Source organism: Leptonychotes weddellii, chromosome 7, assembly GCF_054177405.1.
Source record: "Leptonychotes weddellii isolate Sample4059 chromosome 7, ASM5417740v2, whole genome shotgun sequence".
Lineage (NCBI taxonomy): Eukaryota > Metazoa > Chordata > Mammalia > Carnivora > Phocidae > Leptonychotes > Leptonychotes weddellii.
In genome coordinates, this window is record NC_138375.1 from 79,326,414 (window position 1) to 79,353,728 (window position 27,315).

The following is a 27,315-nucleotide window of genomic DNA, read 5'->3' on the forward strand; positions in this document are numbered from 1 at the left end:
AATTGTATTTCTTCGGTGTTGGTTGTGATCTCTCCTCTTTCATTCATGATTTTATTTATTTGGGTCCTTTCTCTTTTCTTTTTGATAAGTCTGGCCAGGGGTGTATCAGTCTTCTTAATTCTTTCAAAGAACCAGCTCCTAGTTTTGTTGATCTATTCTGTTCTTTTGGTTTCTATTTCATTGATTTCTGCTCTGATCTTTAATTCCCTTCTCCTGCTGGGTTTAGGCTTTATTTGCTGTTCTTTCTCCAGCTCCTTTAGGTGTAGGGTTAGGTTGTGGAGTTGAGACCTTTCTTGTTTCTTGAGAAAGGCTTGTATTGCTATATACTTTCCTCATAGGACCGCCTTTGCTCCATCCCAAAGATTTTGAACAGTTGTGTTTTCATTTTCATTTGTTTCCATGAATTTTTTAGTTCTTCTCTAATTTCCTGGTTGGCCCATTCATTCTTTAGTAGGATGCTCTTTAGCCTACATGTATTTGAGTTCTTTCCCACTTTCCTCTTGTGACTGAGTTCTAGTTTCAAAGCACTGTGGTTCGAAAATATGCAGGGAATGATTCCAATCTTTTGGTACCAGTTGAGACCTGATTTGTGACCTAGGATGTGATCTATTCTGGAGAATGTTCCATGGGCACTAGAGAAGAATGTGTATTCTGTTGCTTTGGGATGGAATGTTCTGAATATATCTGTGAAGTCCATTTGGTCTAGTGTCTCATTTAAAGCCTTTATTTCTTTGTTGACCTTTTGCTTAGATGATCTGTCCATTTCTGTGAGGGTGGTGTTAAAGTCTGCCACTATTATTGTATTGTTGTCAATGTGTTTCTTTGATTTTGTTATTAATTGGCTTATATAATTGGCTGCTCCCATGTTAGGGGCATAGATATTTATAAATGTTAGATCTTCTTGTTGGATAGACCCTTTAAATAGGATATAGTGTCCTTCCTCATCTCTAATTATAGTCTTTGGTTTAAAACCTAATTTTTCTGATATAAGGATTTCCACCCCAGCTTTCTTTTGATGTCCATTAGCATGGTAGATGGTTTTCCACCCCTTCACTTTCAATCTGGAGGTGTCTTTGGGTCTAAAATGAGTCTCTTGCAGGCAGCACATCGATGGATCTTGTTTTTTTATCCAATCTCATACCCTGTGTCTTTTGATTGGGGCAGTTAGCCCATTTACATTACATTAAGGATAAATACAATGAAGGGATGGAATATGACTGTAAAGATGAAAATTATAAAAGATTTTATAAAGGAATTGATAAGATAAGAAGCTGGTTGAAAAAAGAAAGAAGAAAAATTAAAAAAAAAAAAGGGAGAGAATGTGATCAGGCAGGAGACTAGAACAAAGCCATACACTAGAGATTAGGGTATATTTTGGTCTGTTAGAAGAAACTGTATCCCAAAATTTTAAAGAGAGAAAAACTTATATATATATACAGAAAATAAGGATAACTATAATGAAGGGATAGATTATGACTCCACACGTCCTACCTTCCAGAAAGTGGTCACTTTTCTGTTCATAGGATTGCTGCTATTCTTCTCTTCGATCTCTTGTTGAGTTTGTAGGTGTTCAGAATGGTTTGGTCCCTATCTAGCTGCATTCCTGGGACCAGACAAAATTTAGGTCTCCTACTCCTCCGCCATCTTGCTCCTCCCTCCCTAGACTATTGTAATTATAAACAACTATGTAGGTACATAAAAATTCTATCAGTTTCTGTTCCCTAGAAGCAGATAGGAGGACAGAATAAGAACTGCAAGTGATTTAATGGGAGCAATTCCTGTGAAAGATGAAGGAGAGAGTGAGCAGGAAGGCAGGAAAGGTTTTCAGATTGTGACACAAGTTTGATATCTGTGAAAGAAGAGGGGAAAGAAATAAGAGGCTGGAATAAAAAGAGTTTCAGATACCATGTAGCTCTTAGAAAGTCTTAACAAAGCCAATGTGTAGTCCCAGAGCAAAAATGAACCATTAGTGTGGGTTGCATTGGGCAAACAAGGCTGGAATCATTTCCCTACTCAGAAACTGACAGAAGTTCATCTAGAATACACCCTCAGCAATGCTGAGGTAGCAGCTAAATATGTGTTCTCTCTAAGGGTAGATCCTGAACAGTGTACATCCATGGCTGCTGCCCTGGTCTTTCTCAATATTTTGCTTCCCATCATGGAAATCTCACATACCAGAAAAAAATACATCGGATTTCAAAAACTATTACAGTGTAATTAATTATGGCAGTATTTTTAGTTATTTTGACAAAATACTTAAAGTTTTTTGAAAAAAATGAATTTCAACATCCTACTTAATGAAAATCCTGCTATAAGAGTTAATTATTTAAAATTGGTATTTTTGACCTTAAAATGTCTTAGAGCCACTTAATTTTTTTCAACACAGATAGAAGTTTGCAAAGATAATTAAAGACACATTTTGTTTGAACAAAATTTAGGATTTTTATTTCATCACTCTATTAGAAAGGAGACTAATCATGCTACTTGGGACAACATGGATGGACCATGAAGGCATTATGTTAAGTGAAATAAACCAAAGAGAGAAAGACCAATACCATGCCATCTCATATATATACAGAATCTAAAGAAAACAAAAAAATGAACTCACAGATACAGAGAACAAATTGGTTGTTATCAAAGGTGGGAGGTGGGATATGGGTGAAAAGGGAGAAGATAGTCAAAGGTACAAACTTTCAGTAATAAAATAAATAAGTCATGAGGATGTAACTTACAGCATGGTGACTATAGTTAATAATACAGTATTATATATTTAAAAGTTGCCAAGAGAGATCTTAGAAATTCTACCATAAGAATAAAAATTATGGGCGCCTGGGTGGCTCAGTTAGTTAAGCAACTGCCTTCGGCTCAGGTCATGATCCCGGAGTCCCTGGATCGAGTCCCACATCGGGCTCCCTGATCGGCAGGGAATCTGCTTCTCCCTCTGACCCTCCCCCCTCTCATGTGCTCTCTCTCATTCTCTCTCACACAAATAAATAAATAAAATCTTTAAAAAAAAATAAAAATAAAAATTATAACTGTTTGGTAATGGATGACAACTAAATTTATTATGGTGATTATTTCACAATATATACAAATATTGAATCATTATGTTGTATACCTGAAACTACTACAATGTTTTATATATATCAATTATATCTCAATGAAAAAGAATAAGAGTATCATAATTATGAAAAAATAATGAAATAATTTTGAATATGAATAATTTGTGTTAGGTAGTATGGGAATTATATAAAGGTAAACTAAACTTGGAGTTTGTGTAACCTATCCTTGGAGTTTTCAGCTATACCTAGTGGTACCAGAATATCTTGATACAGAGGAAAAAAGAAAAACACATGACCCATTGGATATGTATACAAAGTATGTAACAAAACATGTTTTAGAAAAGCATTTAATGACAGGAGAAAATAGTCAAGACTATTATTAAGAGGAATAAAATAATGAAAAGCAGTCTGAAAAGGTCCTCTTACTGCCAGATTTGTATACTACTGTTTTAACAATACTTATTCCAGGGCATTAGGATTATATATCTGTCTTCTTAGGTTTTATATTTATAAATTTTCTAAAATAAAAATGTATTACTCTTGTAATTCTGAACAATATCTATACATTTTTAGAGTTAAAAATAATTACTAGCTAGCAAGTTTACACACACACAAATACATGCACGATCACTAATACTTGCAAAACAACATGAGCAACAAGTCAACAGGAGGAAGATAATTGACTTGTTTTTTTATTTAAGTATAATTAACACACAGTGTTATATTAGTTTCAGATGTACAGTGATTCAGTAGTTCTATGCATTACTCGGTGCTCATTAAGGTAAGTATACTCTTAATACCCTCTATCTATGTCACCCGTCTCCCCATCTACCTCCCTTTTGGCAATAACCACTTTATTCTCTGTCTTCAAGAGTCTGTTTTTTATTTGTCTCTTTTTTACTTTGTTCATTCTTTTTTCTTAAATTTCACATATGAGGGAAATCATGTATTTGCCTTTGTCTGACTTATTTCATTTACCATCATACCCTCTAGGTCTGCTCTTATTACAAATGTCAAAATCTCATTCTTTTTTTATGGCTGAGTAATATTCTATTGTATGTATCTGTGTGTGTGTGTGTGTGTGCATTTTTCTTTATCCATTCATATATGGATGTACAAATGGGTTGCGTCCATATCTTGGCTATTGTAAATAATGCTGCAATAAACATGGGGGTTCATATATCTTTCAAATTAGCATTTTCACTTTATTTTGATAAATACCCAGTAAAGGAATTAATGGATCACATGGTAATTCTATTTTTAGTTTTTTGAGGAACCTCCATAATGTTTTCCACAGTGGCTGCATCAATTTGCATTTGCACCAATGGTGCACAAGCGTTCTTTATTCTCTACATCCTCACCAACACTTGTTATTTCTTGTCTTTTTGATTCTAGCCTTTCTGACAAGTGTTAGGCAATATTTAACTATGGTTTTGATTTGCATTTCTCTGATGATGAGTGATGTTGAGCATCTTTTCATACATCTGTTAGCTATTTGTATGTCTTCTTTGGAAAAGGAAGGTCCTCTGCCCATTTTTAATCAGATTATTTGGGGGGTTTTTTGGTACTGAGTTGTATAAGTTCTTTATATTTTTTGGCTATTAAGCCCTTATTGGATATATCATTTACAGATATCCTCTCCCATTCAGTAGATTGCCTTTTTGTTTGTTGATCATTTCCTTAGCTGTGCAAAAGCTTTTTATTTTAATGTACTCCCATTAGTTTAATTTTGCTTTTGTTTCCTTTGAGAAGACATTTCTAGAAACATATTGCTTTGGATGATGCCAAAGAAATTACTGCCTATGTTTTCTTTCAGGAGTTTTGTGGTTTCAGGTCTTACTTTAGGTCTTTAGTTCATTTTGAGTTTATCTTTGTGTATGGTGTAAAGAAGTAGTCCAGTTTCAAACAAGAGAAACCCCATATGGCTATCAGCTGATTTTTCACAGTAACTTGCAGTCCAGAGAGGAGGGGCATGATATATTCAAAGTGCTGAATGGAAAAAACCTGCAACCACGAATACTCTACCTGGCAAGGTTATCATTCAAAACAGAAGGAAAGATAAAGAGTTTCCCAAACAAAAGTTAAAGGAGTTCATCACCACTAAATCACCCTTATAAGACTTGTTAAAGGGAATGCTTTGAGTAGAAAGGAAAGGTCATAATCATGAATAAGAAAATTATGAAAGGAAAAAATTTCATAGGTAAATGCAAATAAATAATAAGTAGTAGATAAATCACTTGTAAAACCAGTATGGAGGTTAAAGCACAAAAGCAGTAAAATAAATTATATCTATTAAAAAAAATCAGTCAAGGGATTCACAAAATAAAATAATATAAAATATATCATGTACATAAAACATGGTGGGGGGAATAAAAATTTAGTGCTTTTAGAATGTGTTAAAACTTCAGCAACCATCAGCTTTAATATAGACTGCTGTATGTATAAGATGTTATATATGAAACTAATTGTAACCACAAAAGAAGGAAGGAACAGAGAACTACAAAACCACCATAAAACAACAAAATGGCAATAAATACATACCTATCAATGATTATATATATATACATATACATAAATATAAATGGACTAAGCCTCCACCAAAAGACAGAGTGGCTGAATGAATAAAAAAGCAAGACCCATCCATATGCTGCCTACAAGAGACTCATTTCAGACCTAAAGACACATTCAGATCAAAAGTGAAGGGACAGGAAAACATTTACCATGCAAATGGAATCAAAAAGAAAGCTGGGGTAGCAATACTTATATCGGACAAAATAAATTTTAAAACAAAGACTAAAAAAGACAAAGGAGGACACTATATAATGATACAGGTGAAATCTGGCAAGAGGATATAACAATTATGTGTCCAACATGTGACACCTAAATACGTAGAGCAACTATTAACAGATATAAAGGAAGAAATTGACAATAATATATATATATATATTTTTTTAATATATATATATTTTTAAAGATTTTATTTATTTATTTGACAGAGAGAGACACAGCGAGAGAGGAAACACAAGTGAGGGAGAGGGAGAAGCAGGCCTCCCGCCGAGCAGGGAGCCCAATGTGGGGCTCGATCCCAGGACCCTGAGATCATGACCTGCGCTGAAGGCAGACGCTTAACGACTAAGCCACCCAGGCGCCCCAAATTGACAATAATATATTAATAGTAGAGGGTTTTAACACCTCACATCAATGGATAGATCATCCTCACTGATGGCTGTGAGACACATTAGACTAGATGAACATAACAAATATATTCAGAACACTCCATTCAAAAATAGCAAATTGCACATTCTTTTCAAGTGCACATTGAATATTCTCCAGAATAGATCATTTTAGGCCACAAATTGAATCTCAATAAATTCAAAAAGACTGAAATCATACCATGCATCTGTTTCAACCATAAAGGTATGAAAGTAGAAATTGATCATAAGAAAAAGTCTGGAAAAAACACAAATACATGGAGGCTAAATAATATGCTACTAAACAATGAATGGGTCAACTGGAAATCAAAGAAGAAATAAAATACATGGAGACAAATGAAAACACAATGGTCCAAAATCTTTGGGAGGCAACAAAAACTGTTCTAAGAGAAGTATTTGCAATACAGGTCTACCTCAGGAAAGAAGAAAAATCTCAAACAACCTTATGCCTAAAGGACCTAGAAAAAAAGGACAAACAAAGCCCAAAGACAGTAGAAGGAAGTAAATAATAAAGATTAGAGCAGAAATAAATGAAATAGAGACCAAACAAACAATAGAAAAAATAAATGAAACCAGGAGCCAGTTGTTTGAAAAGACAACAGAATTGATACACCTTAAGCCAAACTCATAAAAAAAAAAGAAAAAGAAGAAGACTCAAATAAGTAAAATCAGGAATGAAAGAGACATAGCAACTGACACCACAGAGATACAAAGGATTATAGGAAAATATTATGAAAAATAATATGCCAACAAATTGGACAACCTAGAAGAAATGGATATATTCCTAGAAATGTATAACCTTCCAAAACTGATTCAGGAAGAAATAGATAATTTGAATAGGTTAATTACTAACAATGAAACTGAATCAGTAATCAAAAAGCTCACAAACAAAGCCCAGGACCAAATGGCTTCACAGGTAAACTCTATCAAATATTTAAAGAAGAGTTAATACCTATTTTTCTCACACTATTCCAAAAATAAGAAGGAAATCCTCCAGATTTATTCTACAAGGCCAGCATTACCCCAAAACCAAAACCAGAAAAGACACAACAAAAAAGGAAAACTACAAGCCAAATCTCTGATGAACAGAGATGCAGAAATCCTCAACAAAATATAGACAACCCTAAAGAATCTTCCAGAAAACTACTAGAACTGATAAATGAATTCAGTAAATTCACAGATAAAAAACTCATATATGGAAATCTGTTGCATTTCTGTACACTACTAATGAAGTGTCAGAGAAATTAAGAGAACAATCCCATTTACAACTGCACCGAAAAGAACAAAATACCTTGGAATAAACTTAACCAAACAGGTAAAAGACCTACACTCTGAAAGCTATAAAACACTAATGAAAGAAATTGAAGATGACACAAACAAATGAAAAGGTATTCCATGCTCATGGATTGGGAGAACCAGTATTGCTAAAATGTCCATACTACCTAAAGCAATCTACAGATTTAATGCAATCCTGTTCCAAAGACCAACATTTTTCACAGACCTAGAACAAAAAAAATCCTAAAATTTGTATGGAACCACAAATGTCCCCAAATAACCAAAGCAATCTTGAGAAAGAAGAAGAAAGAAAGAACAAAGAGGTATCACAATCTCAGATTTCAAGATATACTACAAAGCTGTTGTCATCAAAATAGTATGGTACTGGCACAAAAATAGACACATAGATCACTAGAACAGAAGAGACCCATGCTTCTATGGTCAATTCATCTTTGACAAAGGAGACAAGAATATACAGTGAGGAAAGACAGTCTCTTCAACAAATTGTGCTGGGAAAACTGGACAGCTACATGCAAAAGGAGAAAGATATTTGACATACATTTTCCTTGCACCATCTAATTGCATTATATAGTCAAAACTAACAGGTTAAAATATGTGTATCCAGTTTCACTTTGGTGAATCTTCTAACTAAAATTGTAAAAATCCTCAAACTTATAAACTATGACCCAGAACAAAAATACCAAACTCCATCCAATTCCAATAAATGGCATTGGCTTTTGTGTGGGGTCACATAGTCTTTTCCATCACTTTTTCTTAAATCTACATTGTATTTCCTTTGTGCTTATTTTTGACTTGAAATTTATCCCACATGTTCAATATATATAAAGAAATAAAGTTGAAAATGCTAGCAGAGGACATACAGGGTCTATGATTACAATGACAAAAAAATGTAGGAATCATTTTAACAGATAGTGGATAGAAGATTACAAATCTGTATAGGATATATTGTTCAAGAGAAGATATGAAATGTAAACAGAAGAAAAAGTGATCTATGACACAATATTTAAGAGTTTGGATAAAATATTCAACATTTCTTTTGGACACTCTTAATATTAGCTCAGGAAATTACTAGGAATTAGTTAAAGAATATATAAAGGTCAGGGCTGGTGAATACATCTGCTGATAACACTTTGAATGCAACTAGAATGTGTAGGTGCTTTAGAATCTGAGAATCATATTAAGTGTCTAGGTGTGAAGTAAGGGACCCATGTGATGTTTGTGTTGAGATCATCCAGGAATGGCAGTACATGCCTCAACAGATTTTCAAAGTAGGTGAAAGAGATAGATACATTCTGGAAAATAATATTCAACAAAATTCATGTCACCAATGAGAAAAGGAATATACCTAGTGGAAAATGCATCCACAGAGACCTAGCTTGTACCCCTGTCAGTCACCATTGACTTAAAAACAAATGAAGTCATGGATAGACTCTTCTCTTGAGTAGAAAAAGTTCTCTGTATAAGACATAATATTTTCCCCACATTTGATTAAACATAAACTCCTTAAGAGCCAAAAGTAACAGAAAGTTGAGAAATGTAATAGTATTGGTAAGTTCTGTTTGCCTTATCTCTTGCTACAACACAGATCTCTGTTATTAATGCAAATGTACCCAAAGCAGTATATGAACAGCAATTGAAGTATTCTACATGGATAACCATCTCAAAGTAGATCATTAAAGTGATTTTTCCTTAAAGTGAGCTCACCTAAATCAAACAGTAACATAAAAATATGCATTTCATTGGGGCCCCTGGGTGGCTCAGTGGGTTAAGCATCCAACTCTGGATTTTGGCTCAGGTCATGATCTCAGGATTGTGAGATCAAGCCCCACAGTGGGCTTTGCACTGGGCATGGAGCCTGTTTAAGATTCTCTCTCTCCCTCTCCCTCTGCCCCTACCCACCCCTCTAAAAAAATAATAAAAAATATGCATTTCATAAAAATACAAAAAATACAAATTCTGTGAAATGTGAAACATCTTGAATTCTTTATTCCAGTAGAAACTTTCTAACTAAAGGTAGCTGCTTTAATCATACCAGTTTTAAAACTAAATTAGAGACACAGAAAATATCAGGAATAGTTAGTAGGTGCTTCAGTTTGTCCCATTTAAAGCTTTCATTGTGTAGTATCACAAAATGTTAGATTTTGGATTAGAAAATCTTGATAAAAAGTGTCTCTTCTAAGGAATCTTTTGCACAAAAGTCCTAGATCGGTGGATAGGTCAAAATGTTTCAGTCCTCTCTGGGCTGCCTGAGGCTATCAGTCCTTCATCTACTGGAGAGAATCTGAACCTTACACACTCGTATCAGAGTTGTATCACTTTTTCCTCCCTCAACGTTTTGTCTAGGATTTTTCCAACTTCTCAAATTTTTCATGTGTTGAATAGCTCAACCTCTCTATTTCTCCATTTGTCTTTATCACAACTCCTGTCATTATCAGGGTAATTTCTGGATTCATCTGGACATGGAAACCAATACACCAGTTCTTCTTTTTCATTAACCTCTGCAAGTTCAGTTCCCTTCATCGTCTGGCAGTTCAACCATCCATTACCACAGCCACACCTTTGACATAATCATCTTCACAACTGCTATAGTACTTTTAAAATATTCAATTTTTATCTGTCACTTTCTCAGGACGATCTTCAGGATTCAGAAATAAAGAAGGCTTATGGAGAAATCAGATTCATATATGTCTTAACAATCTTAAAAGCTATGAGAAAGAATAGATAAATTACTTACAAAGAAATGACAATTAAACTGACAGCATCAATAGGCACCAGAAACAAATGGAATAGTGTTTTCAAAGTGCTAAGGGAAAATGATTGTCAAATTAAACTTCCATGTGCAGAATTAATGAGTGAAGGTGAAATAATGATACTTTTAGACACACAAAGTCTGAGTTATTCTGTTCATAGACCCCTATTAAATGAACTACCATATTTCACTGGATTTAAGATGTCATCAATTATATGATATACCAGCAAAAGAAAAAAATGCTGTTAATTAAACTATGATATGCTCTCAATTGTAAAGTGCATCCTAATTACAGAGATGTTGAAAATATGAAAAACTTGTATTTTAGAATAAATTAAAAATGAATAAAGGAAATACTTCATCAAGACGGAATGAATCCAAAAGGTAGGAATAAGATGTAAGAGACAATATTGAGCAAAGAAACTTTTAAACGTATTTGCAAATGCAAGCAAGACCTGACAATAGCTAGTAATAATTACTGTGTGACCAAAAAACAAGATTGAGCTAAAATTCCAGTCAACAATAACATGGAAGAGAGGGAAGAGATCATGTTAATGATAGTCTATGGTCCTTATATTATTTGGAAGAAAGGTTAGCAATACTCTTGGGCATTGTTAAATATTTTAATGGTCACCTGTAAAAGAGGAAAAGAAGTTCTATATTCAAACAGGTAAAATTAAAATATAGAAATTTTTATTCATCTAACGAATTCAATAGAACAATGAGAATGAATGACTTAGACCTATTTCTGTAAATACACGTAAATCTCAAAAACAGTGATGAATGGAAAAACCAACCTATGGTATAACACTGAGAACATAAATCCCTCAATTATGGTAACTTGCCAAACAGCTACTATTTACTGATTGCTGAATATTACCTAGATCCTTATTTAATCTACCCAACAACTGTCAGAAAAAACTAACTTTCCCCACTACATAAATACTCAAAGGTTAGGTATATACTAAGAATGTTACTCCACTCTCTTTGCATAACATAGTTACTAAGTAATTGAGCTCAGTTTCAATTCCAGGTGTTCTAAATCAAGAAGAATGGTTATCCTTTATCACCACCTCCTACTTTAGTTCCCAATCCTTGTGCAACAGCACTCATCTATAGAAGGCACTCAATGAACTTATTTTTAAAGGAAGGAAATAAGGGAGACAGAGATAAAGGCTGAGGAAGACCGAGAAGAGTACTGGGAGGCAGGGGGAGAAGGAAAGAAAGTTGAGTTATGATGCCAACTCAGGACACTAGTACCAAACTACCTTTACAATCAGTATTGCAATTGCAACAGGCTGGGAGCTTTTATGGATGTATTTCCTTAATGAAGTAAATAGAGCAAATTCTGATGAAAGTCAGTCTATATGTGTGTAAAGAGTTGGGAATGTATCATCCTTGTATTCTTGGAAAGAATATACTGAGAAGGTGTTTGCCATCTGTATTCAGTTTGATGAATGTAGTTTGTATAATTCTGGCATGAAGATATCTGGATAGATATTCTACATTTTCACCTGCCAGGAATGCTGAGGTTTCCTAAAAGGTTTCATTCTAATAAGAATGAACAAAGTAGATGAGTAAGAAGGAAACAGAGTAGGCTGATCACTTATGTAAGATTATGAAGATCCAGATATAAATTTATAGTGGTTTCTCATTATGGAAGTAACAATTCCACTGAAATAGGGGTCAACGAATTTGCCTAGAACAATATATATAACTTCTTTGACTATTGTGATTCTTCTTGTATGTGGGTTCTATTTCCTGAGTCAGGTGAGAAGACAGATTTTTTTTTAAGTATTTTTAAGATTGATTATCATTGAAAAACTAAAAATCCACAGTAGCTTTTTTTGTTCAGTAGAATATCTGATATTGGCATTTGACTTCTAAAGAACAATGCATGGCTCTCTCTCTCTCTTTGAGAACAGTCTAACAACTTGGGAATGGAGAAGAGAAGAGCTCTCATCCTAACTCTCCACTTTCATATCCTCAGCATAGCAAGGATTTCTCTTTCCTTAAGCTGGGCTTTTCAATGTGGATGGCATGACATCTGGACAAAAGAATAAGTAGGGAAAGCTTTAGGAGGAAATTAGAAGTAATTAATACAGAGATTTTCTTATCTCTATTAACTACATGGGAGGCATGATATTTCTGAGTGGTGATAACTCAAATTTGGATGTTTTCCATTTATATGCCACTGACTACTTGTGGACTTCCTTTTGAGAGGAGGAGCTGATAAAATGAAAATACGGTCTAAATATGTATCAGTTTAGTAACTGCAAATGCCAACACACAAACTTTCATATTTTACCCTAGATATGGGTATTATTTTAAAAATGACTAAATTCATTATTTTCATATGCAAAAAGATGTACCAGTTAGTAAGTAGAGTAAGAATTCTGTTTTAATGTCAGTCTGATGAAATAAGTTCTACCATGCTGCTTCACAGAGATAACACCTAAACTGTATTTCTTTTATACATCAGTAAATGAAACATATATCTTATTTGGGGTCCAGGAGTAGTTTCATACAGATAAACTCTTGAGTGTTTCCTAAATTGTGGATATTTATCATTGGTGATCCAGGGAGTGATTTGTTGTGGTGCAAGGACATGAAAAAATATGAATCGCATTATTAAAAATTTAATCTTTTTGAATTATCTTTCGATTACTTTTTTTTCTTTTTGAACAAGAAGAGAGAATACTTAAGGCCCAGAGCCTTTAACAGACAATAGAACCTTGCTAGAATTAAATAATCTTATTTTGTTTTGAGAGTATTTACTTTTTTTTTTTTAAGATTTTTATTTATTTGATGGAGAGACACAGCGAGAGAGGGAACACAAGCAGGGGGAGAGGGAGCCCAATGTAGGGCTCGATCCCAGGACCCTGGGACTGTGACCTGAGCCGAAGGCAGACACTTAACGACTGAGCCACCCAGGCGTCCCTTGAGAGTATTTACTTTTATTTTCCTTTTTATATCAGTGATTCTAATTTTTAATGTAGACTAGTTACAAATATTTTCTTATAAATAAATGCACTTAAGTGAAAAAGGCAAGTCAATTTAAGGAAAAATATTGGATAGCTGTACAAGTTCTATTTTGGATAAGGCAAACTTACAAGTTTGATAGAAGAATGTCTGAATCTGGTACAATATTGTAGTGAGTGTTAAGTGACATAGCATTGATTGACAGAGCAAATTCTTTCTTTCTATATTAGCAAATGGAAGTAAAGAATTGAGAATTATCCTCCAAACAATACCCTGAAAAAGTGAGTCTCAATAGCCTATGTAATTTTGCACGGGTGTGTGTGTGTGTGTTAGCTGCTGGCACTGGGCACTTTCCTCAGTTCTCTGGTTCTTTTGTAACCTACAGTACTTTCAGCCTTCTAGTCACTGAGAAGTAGAAAGTGTACGCTAATACATTTTACTGGGAAGATGACTATAAACATCTTCAAAGTATACATGTGCAAAACCCATGGGCAGATTCAGAGTATAAATAAAGTACATAAAGGGAAAATATGTAATGGCTGTAAGAGTCCTCTCTTTTCCTATTTGAAAAAGGATTCTGATACAGAGTTTGTTCTTTCATTGCTGGCTGATTCCATTTAAATAGTCCATATGTTTTTGGAACTTAGAATAAGGCCAAATGACATGCTGTATTTAGGGTGCTGGTCTTTAGGAATGGAAAAGGATTTGTGTAAGTTTTGAAAAGCATTATGAATGATGAAGGAACCACAAGCCCATTAAGTTGATTGTTACTATAACCTTTGGACTGAACAATTCATAACAGCCCCAGTTCATAACCATAGCAAAATTCAGAATTATTCAAGCTTTCTACATAACAGGAACTTAGCTTGTTCCAATGATAAACAGACACACGTGAAGGAAAATTCCACTGACCTTCTCTTCACCTCCTCCTCAGAGGCCTAATTGCCTTAAGAAGTAGTGTCAAAACAGAACACATACCTTCAGTCTCTGCAGTTTGGATGAGCAGGGAGGTGAATATTTTGCTTTTAAGTAAACCAGAATATGCTTAAATTGTTGCATAATGATAAGCCAAATATTGTAATGGTTTAAAAAGATCAATTAACATCTTTCTAAATGCAGAAAAATTAAACATAACTCTTGGTGGGGTAATAAATATAGCTGTCTTCTGACAAAAGTTCAAAATGAAAAAAGCTTATTTTGAACGATGGTCAAGATAATTGTTTCAATAGTAGTAAGATATATTGATGTGTGTATGTGTGCATAGAGAGATTTTGTTGGTAGGCATGTAGAAAAATAAACTCTTATTCACTTTGTTTAGGAAATTTAGCAATATCTACCAAAATTTAAGTTGTGGATCCTAACCTAGTTATCTCACTTCTATTAATTTACTTTATTTATACCTAATCAAATGTAGAATAATATATGTACATGACATAAGTTAGAGCATGTTTATAACAACAGCAAAAAAAAACTGGGAACAGATATCCATCAACAACAGACTGGATAAACCAGCTGTAGTATAGACATTCCTTGAATACTATGCAACTGTGTAAAAACTAGCAAACAACACAAAAAAACAGTAAATATATATGTAAGCACATAGAAAAATTTCATGATCTATTACATCAATAAACAAATTACAAATGTTTTAAAATAAACAAGCAAACCAAATATATATATATACATATATATATATACATACAAACTCATATTCATACATATATATCCTTTTCTCTATGTACAGGCTTATATTTTATAAATACTAACTCATCTGGAATGTCATTCACCAAAAAGTTAGCATCAGTGAAGAGCTGCCATTAAGACTTCATGGGAATTGCAGTCCATGAGAGAGTGATAGCAGAGCAGAACAGGACAGAATAGTTTGTAGCTTTTGGCAGATACTTACATGAATTCCTAGATATAATTGGGTAAGACTTCGATAGAGGGTGGAAATCCTTTATCAGCAAAGTAGGGAGCACACACCCATGATTTAGGAGTTGCTTAAATGTGACTACATGCATTGTATAAATCCTAGAAAATGAGAGTTACAGTTCTGTTATTTAAATTTTTCACTTAGTTATTTGATACCAAATAACAGATGTAGGAGTTACACGAAAAGGTCTTCACAAGAGTTAAGTTTGAGGAGGTATGTTCACCCACAGGGCACTCAAACATTAAGACTAATACTAATAACAAGCATTTCTATAGAGTTTGATGATTGACATAATGTGTTCATACAACAATGTCTTATTCATAGTCAAATGTCATAAAATTAAGTAATGCATCTACTTCATTAATGTTATACCATGTTAGATACATTAACTATGAATGGAAAATTTATGGAAAAGAAAGGAGAGATATGTATTTACCATTTTTGATTTTGTAGTAACTTGAAATGAGTTAACCAAATCATTCTGTATAATGGGTCAAGATCAGGAAGGAAACTTTAGTCATACATTAAGATTTAAAACAGAAACAATAAATGAATGAATGTGAGTTTTGTGACACAAATATGATTCTGAAAAGTACAAAGCACGGTGACATAAAAGTCCTCTGGTAAAAATTACAACACATTTTTTTTCTTTCAAATATCCGTAAGCCACAATCTATACTATTATTTTAAGAATAAAAGCAAGTGCCATTCCAAATGTAAACCAAGATTTTTCTAGATTAGCGATTTTAACTCTACTATTTTATAGAGAAGTGGGCTTCATTTTGAGAAAATGGTATATGAAGACCCACTAAAGTGTTTGAATTCATTTTCATGTTTGAATCAGATATCTCAAAACAGAAGACGTGAAAAAGGAGGAAGTAAAAGGAAAGAGGAAGAAGAAAATAGGTGGGAGGTTGTTTTCAAGAATATCAAAGAACCATTTCAATATCTATTGTAAATGTTTATTTCAAATTGAAAGTGGTACAGAGAGGAAGTTTATAAAGAATTCAGGGGAAAGAATTGATTCAACCCAAGAGTTTCCTTAGTCTACCAAATACAGTTCTCCTCTTCTTCTTCTTCTTCTTCTTCTTCTTCTTCTTCTTTGCATACAGTGTTATTTTAGGAATTCTATTTCCTTTTTTAAAAATAGGAATTAAAAGCAATACAATTTAGAAGCTACTGACTTCTTAAGTTTCTCCTAATCCATAGAAATTCTCTTTAGGGGAAAGGACTCTATAGTATCTGTTCAATATTTGTTTCTTAGGGAAAAGAGCAGTAATAACAACAAAAGTAAAACTGATTGTCAATTTTACTAGAATGCTTCCAGCAAAATGAGCTTTGTCCCTATCTGGGTAACATCAAATCAACTTGACGATTTAAGTAAATTCTAGTAACAAAACAAAGTAGTTGTTCTACTAAATAACCAGAATTGAAGAAAGAAAATAATCAGCTTCAGATTAATTAAATTAGTAGAAATTGATTGAATAATTTTATTTAGATGACCTGGTAATCTCGGTTCACCCTAATAAGAACACATTTTACTCTAGGCAGAATTAGAGAGTGAAAAGCTAAAAAAAAAAAAAAAAATCCTCAGAGGCAAAAATAGTTCAAACTGGGCAAATCCTATTATAGTGAATTTCTGGAGGGTTTGTAAATTCTTTTGTACCATAGGAGTGAAACCATATTTCTAAATAGAAAATATATGATAATTTCCTATAAAAGAACTTTGATCAAGATCTCTAATTTTTATGATTAGATAATGTGTTGCTCATGTGACTTTTTCCAGATATAAACACAGAGAATGAAGGAAGCCCCTACAGTCACTTGCACTGATACTTAGCTGACTCTCTGACTGACTACATGATCCAAAACCCAGTTACAGCGGCATGTAGGAATCTGTACCAAGGGAATAATTTTTGTTCCAGTCTCATTCAACTTCTTCAGCATCTTTCATCTTTCATTTAAATACAGAGTAGTAATAGGATATTTTTATTCCTGTCCTTTTTTGTGTTTTTTTTTCTTTTTGCTTTCATATAAAATAAGGAATTATTCAAATAGATAAATATGGTGGCTGGTTTGTAAAGTGAATATACAACGCATCTGGGTTTCCTGGGACTCAAAACCCTCTAGTGTATCTCTGATACACTAGTTGATATCACTAGTTGATAAAGTGTTTAATAGATTTGTCTAAATCTAGGAAAAGTGCTTGCAAAGCTTTAAAATATCACACTTTTTTTAAATTTAAATTCAATTTAATTAACATATAGTGTATTATTAGTTTCAGAGGTAGAATTTAGTGATTCATCAGTTGCATATAACACCCAGTGCTCATTCCATCACATGCCCTCCTTAATGCCTATCACCAATTACCCCATTGCCCCACCCACCTCCCCTCCAGCAACCCTCGATTTGTTTCCTATAGTTAAGAGCCTCTTATGGTTTGTCTCCCTCTCTGTTTTGTCTTATTTTTCTTTCCCTTCCCCTATGGTCATATGTTTTATTTCTTAAACTCCACATATGAGTGAAATCATATGATATTTGTCTTTCTTTGACTTATTTCACTTAGCAAAATACCCTCTAGTTCCATCCGTGTCATTGCAAATGGCAAGATTTCATTTTTTCTTGATAGCTGAGTAATATTCCATTGCGTGTATGTATGTGTATATTTATGGGTATACATACCACATCTTTTTTTTTTAAGATGTTATTCATTTATTTGTCAAAGAGAGGGAGAGAGCACAAGCAGGGGGAGCAGCAGGCAGAGGGAGAAGCAGGCTCCCCACTGAGCAAGGAGCTGATGCAGGCTTGATCCCAGGACCCTGGGGTCATGACCTGAATCGAAGGCAGACACTTAACCAACTGAGCCACCCAGCCATCCCACCACATCTTCTTTATCCATTCTGGGCTCTTTCCATAGTTTGACTATTGTGGAGTTGCTGCTGTAAACATTGGACTGCATGTGCCCCTTCGAATCACTATGTTTGTATCTTTTGGATAAATGCCGAATAGTGCAATTGCTGGGTCGTAGGATATATTTAACTTTTTGAGGAACCGCCATAATGTCTTCCAGAGTAGCTGCACCAATTTGCATTCCCACCAACAGTGTAAGAGGGTTCCCCTTTCTCCACATCCTTGCCAATATCTGTTGTTTCCTGAGTTGTTAAATTTAGCCATTCTGACCCATGTAAGGTGGTATCTCATTGTGGTTTTGATTTGATGCCAAGTGATGTTGAGCACTTTTTCATGTGTCTGTTGGCCATTTGGATGTCTTCTTTGCAGAAAGGTCTGTTCATGTCTTCTGCCCATTTCTTGACTGGATTACTTGTTCTTTGGGTGTTGAGTTTGATAAGTTCTTTATGGATTTTGGATACTAGCCCTGTATCTGATAAGACTTTTGCAAATATCTTCTCCCATTCTGTAGGTTGCCTTTTAGTTTTGTTGACTGTTTCCTTTGCTGTGCCAAAAGCTTTTTACTTGATGAAATCCCAATAGTTCATTTTTGCTTTTGTTTCCCTTGCCTCTGGAGATGTGTCTAAGCAAGAAGTTGCTGCAGCCAAGATCATAGAGGTTGCTGCCTGTGTTCTCCTCTAGGATTTTGATGGATTCCTGTCTCACCTTTAGGTCTTTCAACCATTTTGAGTTTATTTTACTGTATGGTGTTAAGAAAGTGGTCCAGTCTCATTCTTCTGCATGTGGCTGTCCAATTTTCCCAACACCATTTGTTGAAGAGCCTTTTTTCCATTGGATATTCTTTTCTGCTTTGTCGAAGGTAAGTTGACCATAGAGTTGAGGGTCCATTTCTGGTGATCTCTGTGTCTGTTTTTGTGCCAGTACCATACTGTCTTGATGACTACAGCTTTGTAATAGAGCTTGAAGTCCAGCATTGTGATGCCTCCAGCTTTGGTTTTCTTTCACCACACTTTTCTGTCCTCCTTATATCAACTAGTTACTTTGAACAAACCCTCAAACTGTACCTCTTATCCTTTATAAATGTTCTAGATGTGAGGAAGATGGAGATAAAAGACAGTCTGTGCTCTGAAGGAACACACAGACTAAAGAAGACCATTGTGGGTCATGTCATATAATATGGATTGATGCCATAAAATATGTGGTATGATGAAGAAATGAATAGGATATAATTGGTGCTCAGAGGAGGAGTATTTAACCCTCATATTGGATGTAGAAAATTATCCAAAGAAAGTTTGTTTGTTAATGAAATCTAAACTGAGTTTGAAGATTAAGTTGAAGAAAGCCAGATAGACAAGGTGGAGGCACTATTCAAGGCCTACAGATATAAAAACATCCAGGAAACAACAAATAAGTTTATTTTGTTGGAGGGGACACATTTAGAAGCTGCTGCAGGTAAGACTAAATAGATAACACAAGCCAGATTATGAAGGGCTATCTCTGCTGAGATAAGAACATTTTATTCCTAACATTATAGAGAGCCTTCAGAGGTCTTTAGAGGGTTGTTATGAGCAGACATGCATTTGGGAGAATACTGTATGTGGAGAGTGTAGAGCATAGCACGAACTGGAGGGTTGGGTACAGAAGTGTGTGAAAAATTAGGGATCTCTTTGCAATGATTTAGATTTGAAATAGACTGGTGACACTGAGAGAAGAACAGGAATTAGATCTGAGATATTTAAGCAAGTTGTGTGCCAAGGCTTAATAATGAATTAGAAATTGAGGGAAAGCTAGAGGAAGAGAAAAGGATTACACTCATGTTTCTTGTTTGGGAGACTGGATGTGAGTGCTTTGCTTTGCATTGCTTAAAGTCTTTAGTTTTTCTTTTCTTTAAATCTGTCCTTCCATCCATTTATTCCTTAATATCACACCTCCCCATGCCCTCATCAGTGAAAAGCTGGAAAGATAAAGTGCCGTGAACTATTCTATTGCATTCCAGTTAGCTATATACTTTTCACTAACACTTAACTGGTTATTACTCTGAGGGACTTTTGTTTACCGTAATGTCATTCTTAAATACAGTAAAGAGTTGCTACTGATAGAAAAACTAACCAGTGACAAATTGTGTTAAATGGATCCATCATAGTGGAAGAATTTATTAAGACATAATGATTGATATAGAACATTGAGATATTAAAATATGTTGTGCAAATTTTCTTGAAATTCCAAGTAAACAGACTAAACTTTGCCTTCTTCCAGAAAACCAGAAATTTAGGACGCATGTTTATGATAGATTAGAAATATATCTCTGATATACTTTACAAACGTTGACTATTTCATAAATAATTTTAATTCTCTAAGGCTGTGTACCAAGAATAATTATTATGCTTGGTACTAATATGAGAGGACAATATTTTTTCAATAAAACTTCACCTCATTTTTTATTATTTTATCTAATAGCCTCCCATAGTACATACTATATTATGTGATTATATGTATTACATATTTAGTATATTAGCTCAGCTGGATAGAATATGGTAATTATAGAAGAGGTTGCTAATTTCTCGTATTACCCATTCTACTCTTCTTTCCTTTTGTGATAGACCCTCCCTGCGTAATCACCCAACTATATTCCCTATTGCTTAGCATCCCTTTCAGCTTCTTATATCTTATAACTAAGTTGTTTCCAGTGGGATATGAGTAGAAATATGTATAACTTTCAGGTCTTGTCCTTAAAAATAATTTGTCTTGGTCACCTTTTTTTACCTCTTGTTTTCTCTCATTGGTTGTTCTTGCAAAAGGCAAGAACAGGAAATTTTCTTCAACCTCAGATAGAAGCCATATGATAAAGAAAGCAGTGTCAACCTGTCAGCTTGAGTCCTGGATTACCATATCAAAGCTTCTCATTAACTATTTTCTCTTGCAGAGTTAGAGAGAAAGACACATCTGCCTTCTTCAAGGCACTATATTTTCTGTCTCTGTTATAGAAGCTTCTTCTCTATCCAGACTCATACTGGGGATCATGACAAGGTTTGCAGCTCCAATGTGACACAGCCAGTGGTTTTCACACAAGAACAACTGTCTCAAACACATGTCATAAAAGGAACAAATTTTTCAAAGAAACTGGGCAGGGTTGAGGGCAGATAGATGGAGAATGTGCAGATACATAATAGCAAAATGATCACGAGGACTGGAAAAATAATGATGAATCACATGAATTGTTTTTGTTCCCACTTTTCCTCCACCTCCCGCTCCCAAACTTTCCTTAACTCCAAGCTCAACATTTAGAAATTGAGTATGTGGAAGATGGGCCATCAAAACAATATTCTGTCTAGAATTTGAGACTGGTTCATAACTCTTAGCTACACTGATAATGGCCCATGGGATATAGGGTAACCACCCTTTGACTGATGAAACACTTAATGTGCATGTATCAAAAAACACTGAATTGATATGCTTTTCTTGCACTGTGAGTAAAACCTACAAACAGGGGCACAGCTGGTCAGCAACTTGGTCATTTGGACTTTCCATTCTGAAAAAAAAATCCTTACTCATTTTCACTTCTTGCCTCCTACAAACTACATTTGGATTTTACACTTTAGACTGTGACATCTCACTTCTAAAAACTAAAATGTAAAGGTTTGGGCGGTATTATTCATCAGCTTGTTTAAAAATGCATTTGAATTCATATTTATAGCATCATGCAAATATAAATATCATGAAGCAAGAATAAACACTGTGCCTTAAAGTGTTTCATTCCAAGAGTGTGTGGAAACCTTTAGAAGTGGGCAATAGAAAAATCACACTGCCTGATTTTATTTATCATCTACCCCTCGAGGAGTGGGCAGACTAGAAAATTTGTGTGTTTCTTCAGAAGTCAGCTTAATCTGGAAATAGGACAAGGTGTGAAACTGAGAGTAAAGTCTCAAAGTAATGTGGTTGACAGTGGAATATGAATTAGTGTAATGTAGATTATTTTTCCCTTGGTTCACAGAACCTTCAGCACTACCAAAAAACTCATAATAGAATTCCCTCCAAAAAAAAAACATTGATCTTCAATTCATGACATTTCAGAGTTGATTACCATGATACCAAGATGGTATATGGGTTACAAATGCCAACATTAGTCTTTCAGTAACAAACTATGGACTCAGTAGAGGTTGAACTGAAAGCCTAAAAATTTAGGCCCTGGTATGTTCAGCATTTCTGCAAAACTTGAAGTGTATGCTTTGACAGATTAATGTTGACTTTAACTAAATCAAAGAAAGTGTATTTGAATATTATTGAGTAAAGCATGCAAAATAAATTATACTGCTTAAGAAGCAGAGTGAGTTCTTAGGTGTGGATAGTTTATCATTGGTTTTACGGAGATTTAAAAAAAAGTCTTATAAGGAGTATGACTATTTTCATAGTAAATGAAAGAAGTACCTGTTAGTAACTTTTAAAGAAACTTCTCTATCAATGTCAGAGAAATACACTTAACATCAAAAAGAAAATATCATAATTAAAAAGTTAAATCAGTAAAAATAAAATAAAAAATTAAAAAAAGAAAATACTTTTGTACTACTTAATGAGATTTACCTGAAATAAATTTCTCTCATTTCTCTGTCAGTATTTTCATTATTCCATACTGGAATGACTTAAAAAATTGTGGAGTGATTTACTTAAAATTCAGAATTTTACTAAAGTTATAATTTTAAAATTTAGTTTTCTTTTTTTAGTTTTTCTTTTTTTTTTTCCCAGTATAAGTGAGTAAGAGAGGTGGTGGAATAAGAAAAGAAATACAGAGTGGTACTATATTTAGAAATTATCTTTTGAAAACATTACTTCTTTTTCAGAACAAACATTCTTAAAGGGTCACTGTATAAAACTGTAAGGGAGGAGTTGTAAAGCAAGACATAAAAGTTGTAGTAGGTGTAATTTATTGGTCCAAAATGACTGCCTAGTTTTGAGAAACAATTTACTTCCATTTGGTCTGAATAGAGTATCAGGGATGATAAATAAGCCTATTTGACTGGGAGGACAGATAGCAAAATAAATTAATATATCCAGAGAATGAATGATAAATACACTTCTCCCTTGATAGTACATTTTTCCAAAGAATTTGAGAATGTTTATAATGACCATCTTTACTTAGAAACCCCTTTATCAAGGTGGCAGGAACTCAGCCTGAATTAAATATACATCATTTATGTCTCTTAATTTTAGTCAAGTTCTTATTATTTTAACACAGAATCATCCTTCGTTGGCATGCAACAAAAGACAGGAAAGTAAGATGTAAAATATAATGTATATTTATCATAATCTGAAATAGACAAATGTATTTTTATTTGGATTTTTTTGGAAACCTACACACATTTATCAACATAAAATGCAGGAATATAATATTCTTGAAACTTATTAAAAGACATACAAGTCACTCAGTCCAGGAAACTAGGGATGAAAAATATTAGGACAGGCCCATATTTTTCCCCTAATAAATAAAAATTTTAACATGGCTCTAGGATCTTTTCTGTCTGATAAATGAGCACAATATACTATGGAAAAGAATTGAGCTCCAGGTATTTCAATAACTACAAATATCTTAAGATTGGAGACATTTAGTATATAGCGTATATTTAACCACATTCTCCAGTTCCCATATCACCAACTGATAATGGACTATTCAGCTCATATATTCTGTTAATTTGGCCCACCTAAAACTGAACTCTTCTTTCTTAAAGAGGTAGATTCTACTCCTGCCCTCATTTTACTACTATTACCACCTCTTTCCTATTTTTCTGAATTAGAATTATCCAAGTCATATTTGATTCCAAGTTTTTTCATTCACCTTTCTCATCAACACAGCAAATTTACAACTTTGCATGCTCTGTAGTATTTGTGTTTTCCTTTCTATTTCAACTTCCATTTAGTTTAGAATCCTAAAATCTCACCCTTAAACTCATGCCAATACTTTACAAACTTCTGTCTTTGCCTCTAGTATCTTTCTCTTTAAAGACACTTTGTACATTGTTGCAAAATTAATTTTCCTTAAATATAATTTTCATCATACCACTTACGTGTTTGATAATGTGGAGACTCCGTAGCCCTGAATCTTAGGCTTCCTGACTCTGCCAGTGGATGTCACCCTCTGGCGTCACTTCCAAGTGTGAAAACGAAGGTGTTGGATAAGTCATTCTCAAAGTTTGCTCTATCATGTGTGCTATGTGATTATGTGATCCTATGAGCAACCTGGCCCTCCCACTATCTACAGCAGCAGTTCTCAAACTTGGCTGTATAGAAGAATCACCTGCTATATTGTTATTTTCCATTTGCCCTCTCCCATATATTTTTCATCCTTCTCTATCCTGTCTCGTGCCCCAGGAGGATAACCCCCACTGAGTGCACCATCTAGGTTCCCTTGCCTACTGGTTTCTCCCAGGATTTGGCCAATGGGAGACACTGACACAAGACCGGTGGTCAGGAGGAGAGTGTCAGAGTATTTTTATCCTTTAAGGAAAAAATGCCTTTAAGAAAGGCAGATCTTAGTCTTTTTCTGTTTGGAAATCACATCTCTAGCAGTAGTTTTGTCCCTCTGACGATGGCTCCTACCAGGGGGCCAAATGGATTCCTGATGTTACTAATATCTGGCCACTTTCTCCTTAACACTGAGCTTGTTGCATTAACCTTACTCTCACTTTGGCAAGTTGTCCCTTCATTAAAGCCTCTTCATTTAAATCATTTTTCTGGGATCCTGATCAGTAGATGTGAAGACATTTTTTTTTTTTTTTTTTACTACCAATACTCAGACCTCACTCCAGATCAGGAGAATCAGAAAACTTGGGTGTGGGGCCCAAGTAGAAGTAATTTACAAAAGCTCCTCCTGATAGATTATAAAGTCCAAACATTTTATATCTTATTCAAGGCCATGTGTAATCTGATACCAACTAATCTTTTTGATCTTTTCCATCTTTTGCAGATACTACAGATAAAACAATCTCTTACAACAAAATTTGGCCAATTAATAATTTTGCCAGTAGGCTAATTTAAAGAAACATCTACAAGTATAGATAAACATAACATATGCTGGATACACTGCTTACATGCTCAAAAAAAAGTACTTCCCAAATGGGTCAATACCAGAGTCGGGGGGAATTATTGGCACAAAAACTTCTGGAAAGAAGTGACTTTAGATTTAATGAAATATATTAAGAAGGGCAGATCTTTCAAGGTATCATATGCTTCTTAGTTATCTCATACCCGTGAAATGCAAAGTCTCAAACCATCATATACACAGTTTTCTAGTAGGTATGTTTCTCTTTTCATTTCGTCAATTATGAAGTCTCACATTTGACTTTCATATTCTCTCACTTGCCTTGATTACCACTGATTTACAAGCAAAGAAATGGACAAATAAGTTTGTAGATAGGGTGAAAAAAAAAAGAGATACCACTGTTCTTCAATTACACAGGAACTGGTGATATTTGGAGTGAACACATGGTGGCTAGTGCCTTTAGTTATTTACAGTTCTAGGATTCTAGGATGCTTTCAAGTCTTGATTGTCTGACAGATAACTTCTTCCCTTGTGCTTGTCCTATATAGAGGCTTATTTCAACTCCTCTAATCTCAGCTGGATGGCCACTGTTAACTGCTGTTGGGAAGTGGTTTCAAATCAGTGGGTCAGCCCAATCTTTTGGGGATAGAGCCATTTATTCAATAGTTATGGAATACCAACCATAACCAACCAGAACACCATAAATTTGATGTCTGGAGCTGGTCATCAAAAGAAGGCCTTATCGGATGTGGTCTTTAGTTGAGTTAGTAATAACACTGGTAAAATGAAATGATAAATGTGGCAGTTATATAATTTATTTACTCCAGATCCATATGCAGAATAGCTGCATGAAGATTTAAAGTTTGACTGCAATATGTTCTGGCACCATTATCCCTATCTGTGTTCAGTTTCGGGTAGGACAGAAAATACAATGGTAATGACCACTATAAGTAATTTACCTGAAGCCCAGCAATTAATATCACTGTTGTTCTTTTATTGTTCACAAATAGAACAGATCTTGGCCAAAGAGCTCTGTTACTTTAATTTTAGTGCCTAAAAGAAGAGGCAAATAGATGTCAGTTTGAGTTACAATATTCTGCCAGAAGAACTGATTATTCCAGTTAGTGGGATATGTTCTAGGGAGGTCAGCTCTTGCATAAAGGAGAACAAGATGGTAATGTTCAATCAGTTAGGCCTTAAATATTTAACCTTAGCTAGTTTGGGCAAGTGTAAAAATGTGAGACATTTCTCAGGAAAAGAATTACTTTGATTCATAAAGAATCTTTCTTCCAACATGAACTTTGTAGTTTTTTATTTATTAAGATGTATTGAGTTGCCATTAATACCCAGTGGTGAACCAGCCAGTGACTCTGAGGTCTCTAAAACATTGTTTGATGACTTCGGTTCTTCTGGCTGTAGCCAGATATATCTGGAAAAAATAAAAACTATTTCTCTCCATTCAGTTCCAAGGTCCAAACTTCAGTGTTTAAGTAAGGTTGTACCCTGTGGAAAGATACCTTCATGCTAGACTTACTGTTTGAATCACAGGAAGATTATAAAACCACGTAAAGGAACATTGGCGGTGGGGGGGAAGCCTTTTTTCAATCAATCAGAATGTATGTTTATACTACAATCAAGATACTTGAGCTGCCTTAGAATGAAACAAAATCTCAGCAGGTATTGTGGATCTTGGAAGGGACTGTGTGACTATGTCATTAGAAAACCGTTTTTGTTTTTTTGGTTTTTTTTTCCACTCTTTGAATTCTTTAACCAAAAAGAAAAAAAAAAAAAAGACTTTGGCAGAGAGAAGAATAGTATGTCTTCTAAACACTAAAAAATTCTCTCAGAGGCCTTTCCAAGATGTTTTGGATGGCTCTCTGCCTCTCCCTCTCTGGCAGCCCCCTCTTCCATCAGTGTTTGCAGAAGGTCAATAAGCCCTGTGCAGGCGGGTGCTGGGGAGCGCATATGTGAGAAAACCTGCTGTTGTTGCGGTAAATGCAGTGTCCACAAATTCATTAGGAATGCATTTGTTCCTGGAAGTGCTAGCTATTCCGGTAACTGGCTGCCGCCAATGTTTTTAACCATATTCTCCACTTCTCTGCAGACGTTACAGGGCAGAAAACCAGGCTTCTGTTCTCACT

At 34.5% G+C, this 27,315-nt stretch overlaps 1 long non-coding RNA gene across 1 annotated transcript in view; it reads left to right on the forward strand.

Moving 5' to 3' along the window:
- The first annotated feature begins 14,268 nt into the window (after positions 1-14,268).
- Positions 14,269-27,315, forward strand: part of LOC145722483 (uncharacterized) — a 54,916-nt gene continuing 41,869 nt past the window's right edge. The window contains exon 1 of the long non-coding RNA XR_014146786.1: positions 14,269-14,311. This is a non-coding gene — a long non-coding RNA (uncharacterized LOC145722483). The remainder of the gene's footprint in view (positions 14,312-27,315) is intronic.